Raw genomic sequence first — 11,828 nt, forward strand, 5'->3', positions numbered from 1 at the left:
CAGGGGAATCCCATATTAAGCCCTTTGTCTCAGGGAACTCTTGTGTATTTCTGGGGTTGGAGAAAGTGAATACCAGAAGTCCTGGTTCAGTCTTGAGCTATTCATTTCTTGAAAACTGATAGAAGAGTTTACTGGGCTTATAGTTTCCCAGGGTGAGTCCATGACCATCATGATAGGGAGCATGGCGGCAGGCAGGCAGGTATGGTGCTGGAGCAATAGCTGAGAACTTACATGTTGAGATAACAACCACAAAATAGAGAAAGAGGTAATAGGGAATGATGTAAGCTTTTGAAACCTCAAACCCTGCCCCGTGACACACCTCTTCCAACAAGGCCACACCCCTAATCCTTCCCAAACAGTTCCACCCACTGGGGGCCAAGCATTCAAACACATGAGCCTAGCTATGAAGGCCATTCTCATTCAAGCCACCGTGCTAGGCAATGCTGGGGAAAGAATGGTAAGCAGTAAAAACTCTGACCTCCTGGTACTTACAGTCTATTAATTAACAGACACCCCTGGAATATGATGTCAAGACTTGAATATGGGGTAAGAGTCTGGGTCAAATCCTGTGTCCTCCTAGCTCTATAACGCTGGGCAAGTCATGGAAATTCCCTCTGCCTCCATTTCCCTTGGAACTAGGAACTAGGAACAAAGCCAATGTTTTAAGTACCCAGCTTAGCAGGTTTATGTGAGGGCCTAGGAAGTGTGACTTCCCCATCCTCCAGGAGCTGGTGATAGATGCTCGGTCACTGCTTTCATGCTCTACCCAGCTATGGTCTCTACAGGAACAAGAATCAAGCCTAAGCCTTTCTCTCCTCAGAAAGAGGCTACATCCTGGAAGCCACCCTACCACCGTGGAGGGAGAGGCTTCCTGGGAGTTACCAGGATGCCTTCAGCCTCAGGAGTAATCAGTGAACTAGGGGCCAAACTATAAAGATGAGCATTGATTTCAAGGTCGGCCATGCTTCCTCTTCCCTGGTATTCCCAGCCAGCCTCCTGCCCAGCAAGCACACTTTTGACTTTGTCTCTGCTCTGTCCTCCCAGATCTCTGGGCTCCTGCCCATGCACCACATCTTTAGCAGAAGACTCCCATGTCCAGGGAGCTGATTCCTTATAACAGCTGGTGAGGCTGAAATGCATCCTCCTCCCACCCCACCCCATCCTTCTGGAAATTACAGAAAAAAGTTCTGTAAATGCCTTAACGTTACAGAACCTTCTGGAAATGCCTTTAATCACACCTGCACCAGGCAAAGGAACATTCCAGCCCAGCGTGGTTGCTGGATTTTGCTCACAAACTAGGTCTTCCTCTAGACCTCTCACTCATGCTGTCAGCATTCAGGAGCTAGGTGCTTCGACCCCATACCCTTTCTCTTTCAGAATTGTCTTGACCTCTGCCCAGAAAGCCACATCTTCAGTCCACTGAAGGACACCAGCACTTGTGTGACCCTGTTGGCTTGCTTGGGGAATTCTGAGGCTCTTATCTTTTCTTCTGATCACTGGTCCCTATACCCATGCAAGAAATAGAACATACTCCCCAAGAGTAGGCGAGAGTGGACGTCAGAGTCTTAGAGTACAGAGCCAGGACTTTCATGTTCAGGTGTGCAGCCAAGTGAGGTAACTCAGGCCCTTAGCCCCAGCACTTGGGTGGCGGGGTGGGGGTGGGGGTGAGGGTGGGGGGTTTGGCAGAGGCAGAGGCAGATAGACCTCTGTAAGTTTGGAGCTTTCCAGGCCAGCCAGAACTATACAGTGAGACACTGTCAAAACAAAACAAAACAATAAAACAGCAAACAAAAAAACCAATAAGGTGTAATAAGGTGTGCAGGTCTTGTTCCGCCATCCCTGAGGCGATGGTCCCTGGTCCAGGGTGACCCATCAAGCTTCTCAGAAAGCAGATGAATCCTTATCAGAAGCATGGGCACAGAAGCACTCAGGAAGGCCCAGCAGGAGTGGTGTGGGAAAAAGCCCAGGGCTCTAACTGCTCATTAGACTGGATCAGCTCACCTCCTTGTAGGTGCCCACCCCCCACCTCCCTGGGGACACTCTAGTGTCCCTTGTCCTGGAGATGCTTCGTCACACTGGCTCCTTGATCCCTAAAATGTGTTAGTTTTCTTGGCCAGTTGGTTTCATCCCACTGACCCGCTTCCATCTTGTGAGACTTTGAGACATCTATTGTCTCCTACACCAGTAGATCAAGCGTTTCTTATTGTGTGATCCTTGGCCACAGTTTTCAGAGAAAACAAGTTTTAATCTTCAATTTAAGTGGAGTTATCTCCAAGTTTTGCTTTCCATATTCTGGTTGTAGATGAACAATGAATAAATTCAGACTAAACATCGCCCTAATTAGAACATTTGAAATCCAAAGTATTCTAAAATCTGAAACTTTTTGAATGCTGATATGATACCACAGGTGGGAAATTCCATAGCCAACTTCCTGAAGGGTTTCTGTCAAAATACAGGTGCACTAAAAATATGGCACAAAGTTACCTTTGGGCTGTGTATCTAAGGTTCATATGAGACATGAGTGAATTTTTATGTTTTAACTTGGGTCCTATCCCTAAGATATCTCATTATGTATATGCAGATATAATGCAAATGTCTGAAGTACTTCTGGCCTCCAGCATTTCACATGAGTGACGCTGATGCACCCAAGTACACACATGCACATACGTGTGTGTATATAAAATTTTACTTCATGTATTATTGTCATTAGCTAACTAAGTCAGAACCACTAACTATGGTGGTGTGTTTCCTGTAATCTCAGCACTCGGGAGACCAAGGCAGAAGGATTGCTAGTTCGAACTCAATCTGGCCTATATGTGATAAAACCCTGTGTCAGAAACAAAACAACAACAAAAATAAAGACTCCTCTCTTAAAGTCATCGATACAGAAACATAAATAAAAACACATCTCTAATTTTTAATAAAACATAAAACACCGGTCTCTAAACAGGAACTCAAATCCAATGCAGATTTAAATAAGTACTAATGAGAAACCAGAGACAGACTCATCTGCCCACCCTCCACATGAAAGCTAGAAGGTACTCAACTCTGCTGATGGACAAGCAGCTCTTTCATGTCACATGGATGCTTCTGTTGCCAGGAGAAAAGCAGGACCATAGAAGGTCTATTACCATAGGTCACATGGGCCCCTACCCCTCATCACTAGGCTCCTTTCCCACCTCCTTTGCTGCTGCCCAAGTCTTGTTCCATGTCCCATACGGAGACCTCCACAGTGTGGTGAGCATTAGATGCCTGGTACCAACCCACCTTTGAGTACTCACAATGCTGTTTTGGATTCCACATCATCAGAGCTGAGAAAACACATATCTGGACTAAGCTGGGTTTACTTTCACCAAAATCTTGGATGAAAAGAGCTTTCTAGCCTGCCACCTGAGAAAAATCAGCCAGGGAGGCTTTGGTTGAACCTACTTAGAGCACAAGTGTTTTCTAGGCTTCATGCAACCGTTTATGTGTAAATAGCTTGTGCTAATAGCAGAGGGTTTTTATCTTTAAAACAGACCCCCAGGGATATTTATTTGGAAATACTTTGTTAGGGATTATTCGGAAGCAATTCAACTATAGTTCTCTCCAAATAGACTTGAATGCAGAATTGTTCCTAAATTGTTGAGGAAGGATGGAGCTCAACCAGCCACCCCTGTAAAAGAGAGAGAGAGAGAGAGAGAGAGAGAGAGAGAGAGAGAGAGAGAGAGAGAGAGCTTGCTACCTGTGTGAGCCCTCATTCCCCCAGAGATGCTGGAGTGGAATGAGCAGCTGGGGAGATGGAAACTCCATCTTCCTTTTGTTTGCTTGACTATCAGCTCTAGTGAGGAGCACGGCCAGAGAAGAGATGGCATACTAACCCATCTGCCCGTTACAGAGCAAGTCCAGCAAAAAACCCGGGGCCCTGTCACTAGCAGGGAAAGATGGGTGCGAAGGGAGCTTTTTCCCAAAAGGCACTGTTTTCCCTTCCTGTTGGACTTGGGATTAGGACTGCTGTGGTGCAGAATCCCATGGGAACTGCAGATAGAAGAAAGTCTTCTTGTTGGGGCCAGGACTGTGGTGAGGTCGGCAATATGTTCAGGTGGGAAATGGAAGAAGGCCCCCATTCTTGTGAGCCAGGCTTGCACGTGCTTGCACCGAGGTTGGACACCTCTTTAATTTTTGCATCCTGAACCTGACCTTGTCCCAGTGGCCCTGCTTTTCACCTAGCTTAGGGAAGGGGCTTATTGAAAAGCAAAGCAGGTGGGTTGAGACCCAAGGCCAGGCCTTTCCCTGGGAGCTTCTCAAAGGTGTCCTTCAATTCTTTCTTAGGATGGAGAGAACAGGAATAGGTGCACCAGCCAAGCCTGGACGCAGTAGCCTGGCGATAACCAAGTGTGCCAGAGCCCCCCTCTTCACACGCTTTCATCCCTCGGGACTTTGTTGTCCTGCTTCTCCACCTGTGGCCTCAGCCAGAGAGAAGGCCCACAGGGACTCAAACAATAAAACTTGTTGAGGAACCCCTAGGGGAGGGTAGTGGCCAGCCCACAGAAGCTAGCTCTCCCTTTAAAATGGAGGAGATAGAACCACTTGGATGGTCAGTGCCTAGAAAGGGGAAGAGCTACCAAACGGCAGAAAATGATAGAAGGCACAGAAAACCTAAAAACATTGAAACTCTCCTAGCAGAATTTGGAAAGAAATCTTCCTCTTTCTCCAAGATGAAGTCTTGTCTTTCCTTGAGATTCCCAAAGAGAAAGCACAAACAAGACGTGTCAGAAAATTAAAGCACAGAGCACAGGGTTGTTCACCTGATATCACAGAAAGAAGCCTTGGGATCAGTTGCACATCAAGGGTCCACGCTAGAGAGAGACACAGTGTGGAGCAATAAATCTCTGTCCTGTGTTCTTGTTCCATATGCCGTCTGTGACAGGAAGTCAGCACTGTCAGAACATGAACCACAGGACAGCACTCCTTGTGCACACTAATGAGGAAGACACCTGGCCCCTGGCAGAACTGTCTCAGGCTCCAGACAAGCCATACACTGCCTCTATTGTCTTGTGGTTAGTTTCAAGGACATCTTGAAAAAATATTGATGTCAAGAAATCTGTGTAAGTTTTTACACAATGAAATGCTTTTAAGACATCCCCTTGATCCTTTACATTGAACCTCAGAATGTGGGGTACCCACATCTCTGAAGGAAAGTCAAACCTGTGTCCTACAGAACTTTTAAGTCACACACACACACACACACACACACACACACACACACACACACACACACACTAATGAGACTGTCTTGGGCAGAATTTCTCAGAAGACTCTAGCAGAAGTTTTTGGGTTTTTTCCCCCCTTTGGAAGATGATTTTGTAATCGAGCACTATGAACTTTTGCTGGTAGAGCTAAAGTGGGTGAGATTAGACCTCGCTGGATCTGGAAGAGGGTGACTCTCCAGGGGAACCTTGAAGGCAGCTCCTATATGACTTGCATCCCCATACAAAGGCCATCCGAATGTGTCACCTGAGCAGTGGGCAGAGAGGTGTGGGCAGGCCTGCAGAAGAGAAAGCTGATCACCTCACAGAAAACATGGACATTCTTCCTACCACGGGAGCAGTTTGCCAGAGACAGGGAGCAGAGCAGGAAATTGACAAGGGACAATAGCGACAACAGCAAAGGCCTCCACATTGAAGCCGAGTTTCAGAGAAAAGTCTCATCAGGGCTTGGAGACGACGGCTCAAGGTGGTAGGACTATGCAGCTGTCCAACATCAGGAGGGAATTCATGCTCAGCTGGGGTAAACCGAAGGCCAAGGTCCATCGGTTGATGCCCAAACGTCAAGCCCAAACACAAGGATGAAGGTGTTAGATGCTGGCGACGGGAAGCAGAGCTGCGGCTCTCTGTGTGATAACATGCCTGAGGGTGAAAATGAAAGCAGAGCTCTGTGGGCTGAGGATCAGAAAGAAAAGACTCTCCAAGTGCAAGGGACACCTTTATACTAATAATCCAGGGAAGTGTGCTGAGCCAAGCTCGGCCAATCTAAGGTATCCAGCTAGTTTCTTTATTTTTATTTATTTATTTATTTTTATTATTATATTTGTGTTTTAATTTTACACATCAGCCATGGGTTCCCCTGTCCTCCCCACTCCCGCCCCCACCTCCACCCCCTCCATCCCTTCCCCTCCATTCCCATCTTTCTTTATATAGTGCAGTTTCCTATGTGTGTAAGATGCCCATATAGGGGACGATGGGGGACCCACACAACTATCCTTCTACAGAAAACCTGCCCCATTTATCATGAAGAACCTCCAACACCCTCTGATGTGGTCCTGGGATCAAATTCTTGTGGTTCTACTCTTTCAGTTGATTTTTCTCCAGAAACACCTACAGTTGCCCAAATCCTAGTGTCTCACCATCTGATCCAATAGAAGTCCCTCTTGTTGAGCTCGGTGCAAGGAGACAGGAAGACAATTCGGGGTCCCCAAGGAATAGGAAAGTCATCATCATTCCTCCAGTGGGTTATTTGCCACATAACACAAAATGCCTCTCTAGTTACATGTACAAACTTGAAATGCATGGACCGTCACGGACTGGGGATGCTAACAGTAGCCCCCTAGGCAACTTAGCGGAACACACAGCCTGTCAGTGTGCGTCCTTCCGAGACCATCACAGCCCAGCTTTCTTCTTAAGTACTTTCTTTTCTCAAGTAGTGGGATTGCTGTGAGAATTCGTCTCTGAGACTGAAGACAGGAGAATGAAAGCCACATTAAACCTTCCTGGCTGTGTTTGTCAGTGCCAAAGCAGAACCTTACCGCACTGTAACAATCTGTGTGCTTCTAAAGTGTGTGAGCAATGAACCCAGTGGAAACACCATCGTCTCCAACTGCGTCAGATGAGCTCCATCATGGCCTTTCAAAGGCGATGTCATCTGGAAACAACAATGGCTTTTAGGGATGCATACGCAGTAATGAACCTTTCTGTAGCTTCCTATCCAACCTGATGATTTTGACTCAGTTGATCCATTCTAATTTGACTCATTACAAAGCACTGAAATGCTGTACAAGAGATGTTTTTCAAGTTATGCGTAGTGTGTCTCTTAATAGATACTATAGGTATCTACATACAGATTTGAACACAAAACCAAAGAAATACTTTTTAAGCAACTACTTCGAATCTAGGTCCTTGGGATAACATTTATTATTATTATTATTATTATTATTATTATTATTATTATTATTATTATTTTAAAACTTGTCTTTTAGCCTGCTTCCTCTAAACCCTCATATTTTAAACCCAGATCCTAAACTGCAGTGGACTGGACAGTTACCCCTGGTTTTATTAATACACATCTCACAGAATCTTACCAATTTCCTTCAGCTTCTGCCATTTTGTTTCTACCTGAAAATTAAAAACACTGGGGTTGGGGGGGAGGCTGAGCATTTAATGGTGCTTCAAAACCAGGGCAGGAGCTTAAAGGTGTGCCTCGGTCAGTAGAGAATTTCCCTACCCTTCACAAAAGCCCTGGGTTTGATCCCCAGCAACACGTAAGCCAAGTTTGGCGGTGCACACCTGCACCTCAGCATTCAGGAGACAGAGGCAGGAGGGGCAGAAGCTCCTTAGATACATAGAACATGTGAGGCCTGCCTGGACACACGAGACCCTGTCTCAGGTATATATGGGACATAAATGTTACGGCCCAAGGCACAGACTCACATCCCTAGTCTTAGTCTTTTTGTTCCTTTGATTCTGGTCTGGCCGAGACACACCATCTATCTGCTCTTCCTTACCAGTTGCTAGGGATGTGAGGTGTCACTGACTCTGCCACGTTCATCAGCAGAGGCAATGAGGTTCATCTGCAATCAGGACTGGCATGTGATGGCTCCTCATGCTGCCTCTAGGATTTACAGGGCTCACTGGGACGCCCCTCCCCAGGTGGAGTGTTTAGACGGCCCTTTTCTGGCATTCATTCTTTACAGAATGTAGTAGGGGGTCACTGCTGCACTTTACTGGACCACTACAATATCCGTGTGAAAACCATGCCAAGTACTAATCGTCATCTATGATTTGATCTTTACAGAGAGTTCCAAATATTTTTCTTTTTCAGGGAAAACAAAGTCAGGTTCATGGTAAATAAAGGTCAGTGCTGTCTTCCAAGTATTCTGTTATCCCAGTGACTGCAACACCAACAAAGCTTTGGGAACTCCAGGATGGTACAGCTGTGCTACTTTAGGGCTTGTTTCCGGTTAGCCTTAAAAGTAGGAACTATTACACGATGGTTCCTTCTATTGCAAGTTGAAGCTTTAAGGTTTTGAAGTATTGAGATCTGCCTATAAATGAAGGCAACATTCATTTACTTAGTGAATGTGACAATATTTTTATGTGTGTAATGAATCTAATGTCGTTTTAGTGACTTGGTAATGATGTTGTGAGGTAGGTAACACAAACTTAGATTTCAGTTAAACACCCCACTGAAACCCAGAGTCCTGACAACATGTCTGGGCTCTTGATTTAGATCACATGGAAGCCATTTGCTCTACTCATAGATTGGTGCCTAACCCAACTGTTATCAGAGAGGCTTCACCCAGCTACTGATGGAAACAGATGCAGAGACCCACATCCAAACATCAGACAGAGCTCAGGGAATCTTTCAGAAGATGGGGAGAATTGTAGGACCCAGTGGTGTCAAGGACACCACAAGGAAACTCACAGAATCAATTAACCTGGGCTCATGGGGCTCACAGAGACTGAACGGACAACCAGGGAGCCTGCATGGGACTGATCTAGGCATTCTGCATGGATGTTACAGTTGTGTAACTTGGTCTTCGTGTGAGACTCTTAACAGATAGGGTTTGTCTGTTGACTCTGTTGACTGCTTTTGGGACCCATTCCTCCACTGGATTTCCTCATCCAACCTTGGTGAAGAAGGGGGTGCCTGGTCTCATTGCAGCTTGATATACCTTGGCAGGCTGATATCCATGGGAGGCCTGCCAATATCTGAAGAGAAACAGTGGAGGAAGAGTGGGTGGGGTGTGGGGAGAGGAGGCAAGGAGGCTGGGAAGGAGGAGGGAGGGGAAGCTTTGGTTAGGATGTAAAAACAAGAAAAATTTTTAAAAAGAAAAAGAAAAAAAAAATAATGACATTCCAAGAATGGGGATGGGGTGGGAATGTAACTGAGGAAACCAGGCATGGTGGTGCTTTTAATCCCAGCACTCAGGAGGCAGAGGCAGAAAGAGTTCTGTGAGTTTGAGGCCAGTCTAGTCTACAAAGCCAGTTCCAGGACTGCTAGGGCTGTTACACAGAGAAACTCTGTCTTGAAAAACCAACCCCTCCCCCCAAAAAATGTAGCTGAGGGCATTCATTCTGATTTTTAAACTATGATTCTATAACCAAACTGACCAGTTTAGTTTATGGTTGTCAAAGCTATGCTGTTCCAAAAAGTTTAGACATCAACAGTAGCAGACACAGTAGACACACATATGTAACACACACACACACACACACACACACACACACACACACACACACATACACACACAGCATTTTTATGACACCTATGTCATTCTTTTCTTTATACTTATTTGATGTGATTGTTTTCAACTTGCTTTAAAAGTTTAAAAGTATAAAATAAAGGCCAATGAAACAGATACTATTAATTATTCCAATTTCAATAGATGGAGAAAGTGAGGCCTAGAGAGTTTAAGTAACCTTCCCAAAGTCACAGAGCTACCAGGTGAGATGGGATACCCACAGCAAGGACTTTTCATCAGATGAAATTTAAGAAGAAGACTCCCAGCCACAGTTCAAAAACAGTGTCACTATTAGGTCTTTGTGAAAAACTCTCCCCTTCCGATGCCAATGGGGATTGAAAGCCCAATATGGCCAGCTTTGGCAAGCATTAATGTAAGCCTAGGAACTGCAGCCATGTGGTTGGATTCTCCAGAAGGTAATGTATGGCAACTGCTTTTTCAAGTATGTTTGAGAATGTGTCACCCAGACACCTAGGAGATTAAGGATAACACTGAGGATCACTGACCTCCATTTATTAACAGTAGCATGCCAGCTAAGCATTTTCATTCTCACAATCCTATTCAAGCTGGAGTAGTACCTACTTCAGGAGTGGCTGTGTGCAACATTTTTTGGCCTCCTAATATTCATTTAGCCCCCTTTGAAGATACCTTAAAATTTGTGAGTCTGAATGTAGCCATTATGAGACCATTAGTTCTGCTCCTTGTGAGCTGCCTGTTTTTTCTTTATGGTTCTTAGTTGTTCTTTTGCAGAGCTGCCAGCTTAAGTCATGCTGGGATCAAGAATAATGGGCCTCAGCGGTTTGTGTTCCTAGAGTTCTGTCCATGCCAATGGATACCCACATGCTCCAAAAGAGAATTTGACATCACTGCTGCCATTGTTGCTGGTATAACAGTGGCGACCACTGCTATTACTGTTTCAGGGATTGCCATCTCATAACTGGTTACTACAGCTAGCACAGTGGGGACCCTGGCAGCAAAGGTAGCTACCACAGTTAATTAATCTTTCATTCTATTGGACATGACAAATTTAAATCAATAGTTATATACATTTCAATTGGCCTTGAAAGGTATAAATTTACAAACTCAAGTTCCATTTGCTCTCAGGATACCATCTTACAAGTAAGACTGGTTACGGAAGGGAATGGCTCAGTTGCCTTTAACCTACCGGCTATGAGTGGGTTAAGACTTCTGTTGGTCTTTTCTGTGTCAAACACACAGATTGCAAGCCCAGCGCCACTTAGAGATCTTTGGCAACAGTTAACTCTGCAGCTCTCACACAATTGAGCCTGTATGATAGTGAGTATTCAGAGATGGGTAATGCCTGGGGGGGGCGCTCACCAACCTAAGACAGAGCACCTGTGTGACCTGGACAGGTGTCTCCATGATGGGTAAGGTGACCTGCTGATGTCCCATGCAACCTAAGTCAGAAGCTCATTTTTTAGTAAAAGGGGGGGACCTGTAGGTCCCTAGCCCGTTTTGGGTAACTGTTGCCTTGCTTGCTGACCTTGACCTTGATATCCTCCCTATGCTAATTCTCTGAGAGATTCCACCCTCCTGAAAGCTTAAGGGAAGCTCCTTGTCTGTGTATCCAGCATATTGGGCGTTAACAGCTTAGATGAAAGATTGTAAAACATCAGGAGCAGGGGGTGGGGTGGGGATTTAGCTCAATGGCAGAGCGCTTGCCTAACAAGCACAAGGCCTGGGGTTCGATCCTCAGCTCAAAAAAAAAAAAAAACAAACAAAAACAAAAACAAAAACAACAACAAAAACCATCAGAAGCAAAGTTCTGCCATCCGGGGATCCCCCATTGTGCTGTAAGTCTATACGTATTTAAGACCTCCTCCCTCCTTCAATAAATAGCATTGGACATTTAAAAAAAAAAAAACAGAAGAAGAAGAAGAAGAGGGGGTCAAGAACATGATGGGGAAACCCACAGGGACAGCTGACCAGTGCTAGTTGGAGCTGACTGACTCTAGACCGACAGCTCGGGAACCTACATTGGACCAAACTAGGCCTGCTGAATGTAGGTTACAGTTATGTGGCTGGATCTGTTTGTGGGGTCCCTGGCAGTAGGACCAGGACTTATCCCAGGTGCACGAACTGACTTTTTGGAGCCCATTCCCTGTGGTGGGATACCTTGCTCAGCCTTGATACAATGGGGAGGGGCTAGGCTCTCCTTCAACTTGGTATGCCAGACTTTGTTGACTACCATGGGAGGCCTTACCCACTCTGAGGAGTGGATGGGGGCAGAGTGGGAGGGAGGTGAGGAGGCAGGAGAAGGGGAAGGAGGGGGACATGAGGTTGGTATGTAAAATGGAAAAAAAAATTA

This window comes from Onychomys torridus, chromosome 13 (genome assembly GCF_903995425.1).
Source record: "Onychomys torridus chromosome 13, mOncTor1.1, whole genome shotgun sequence".
In the NCBI taxonomy this organism is placed as follows: Eukaryota; Metazoa; Chordata; class Mammalia; order Rodentia; family Cricetidae; genus Onychomys; species Onychomys torridus.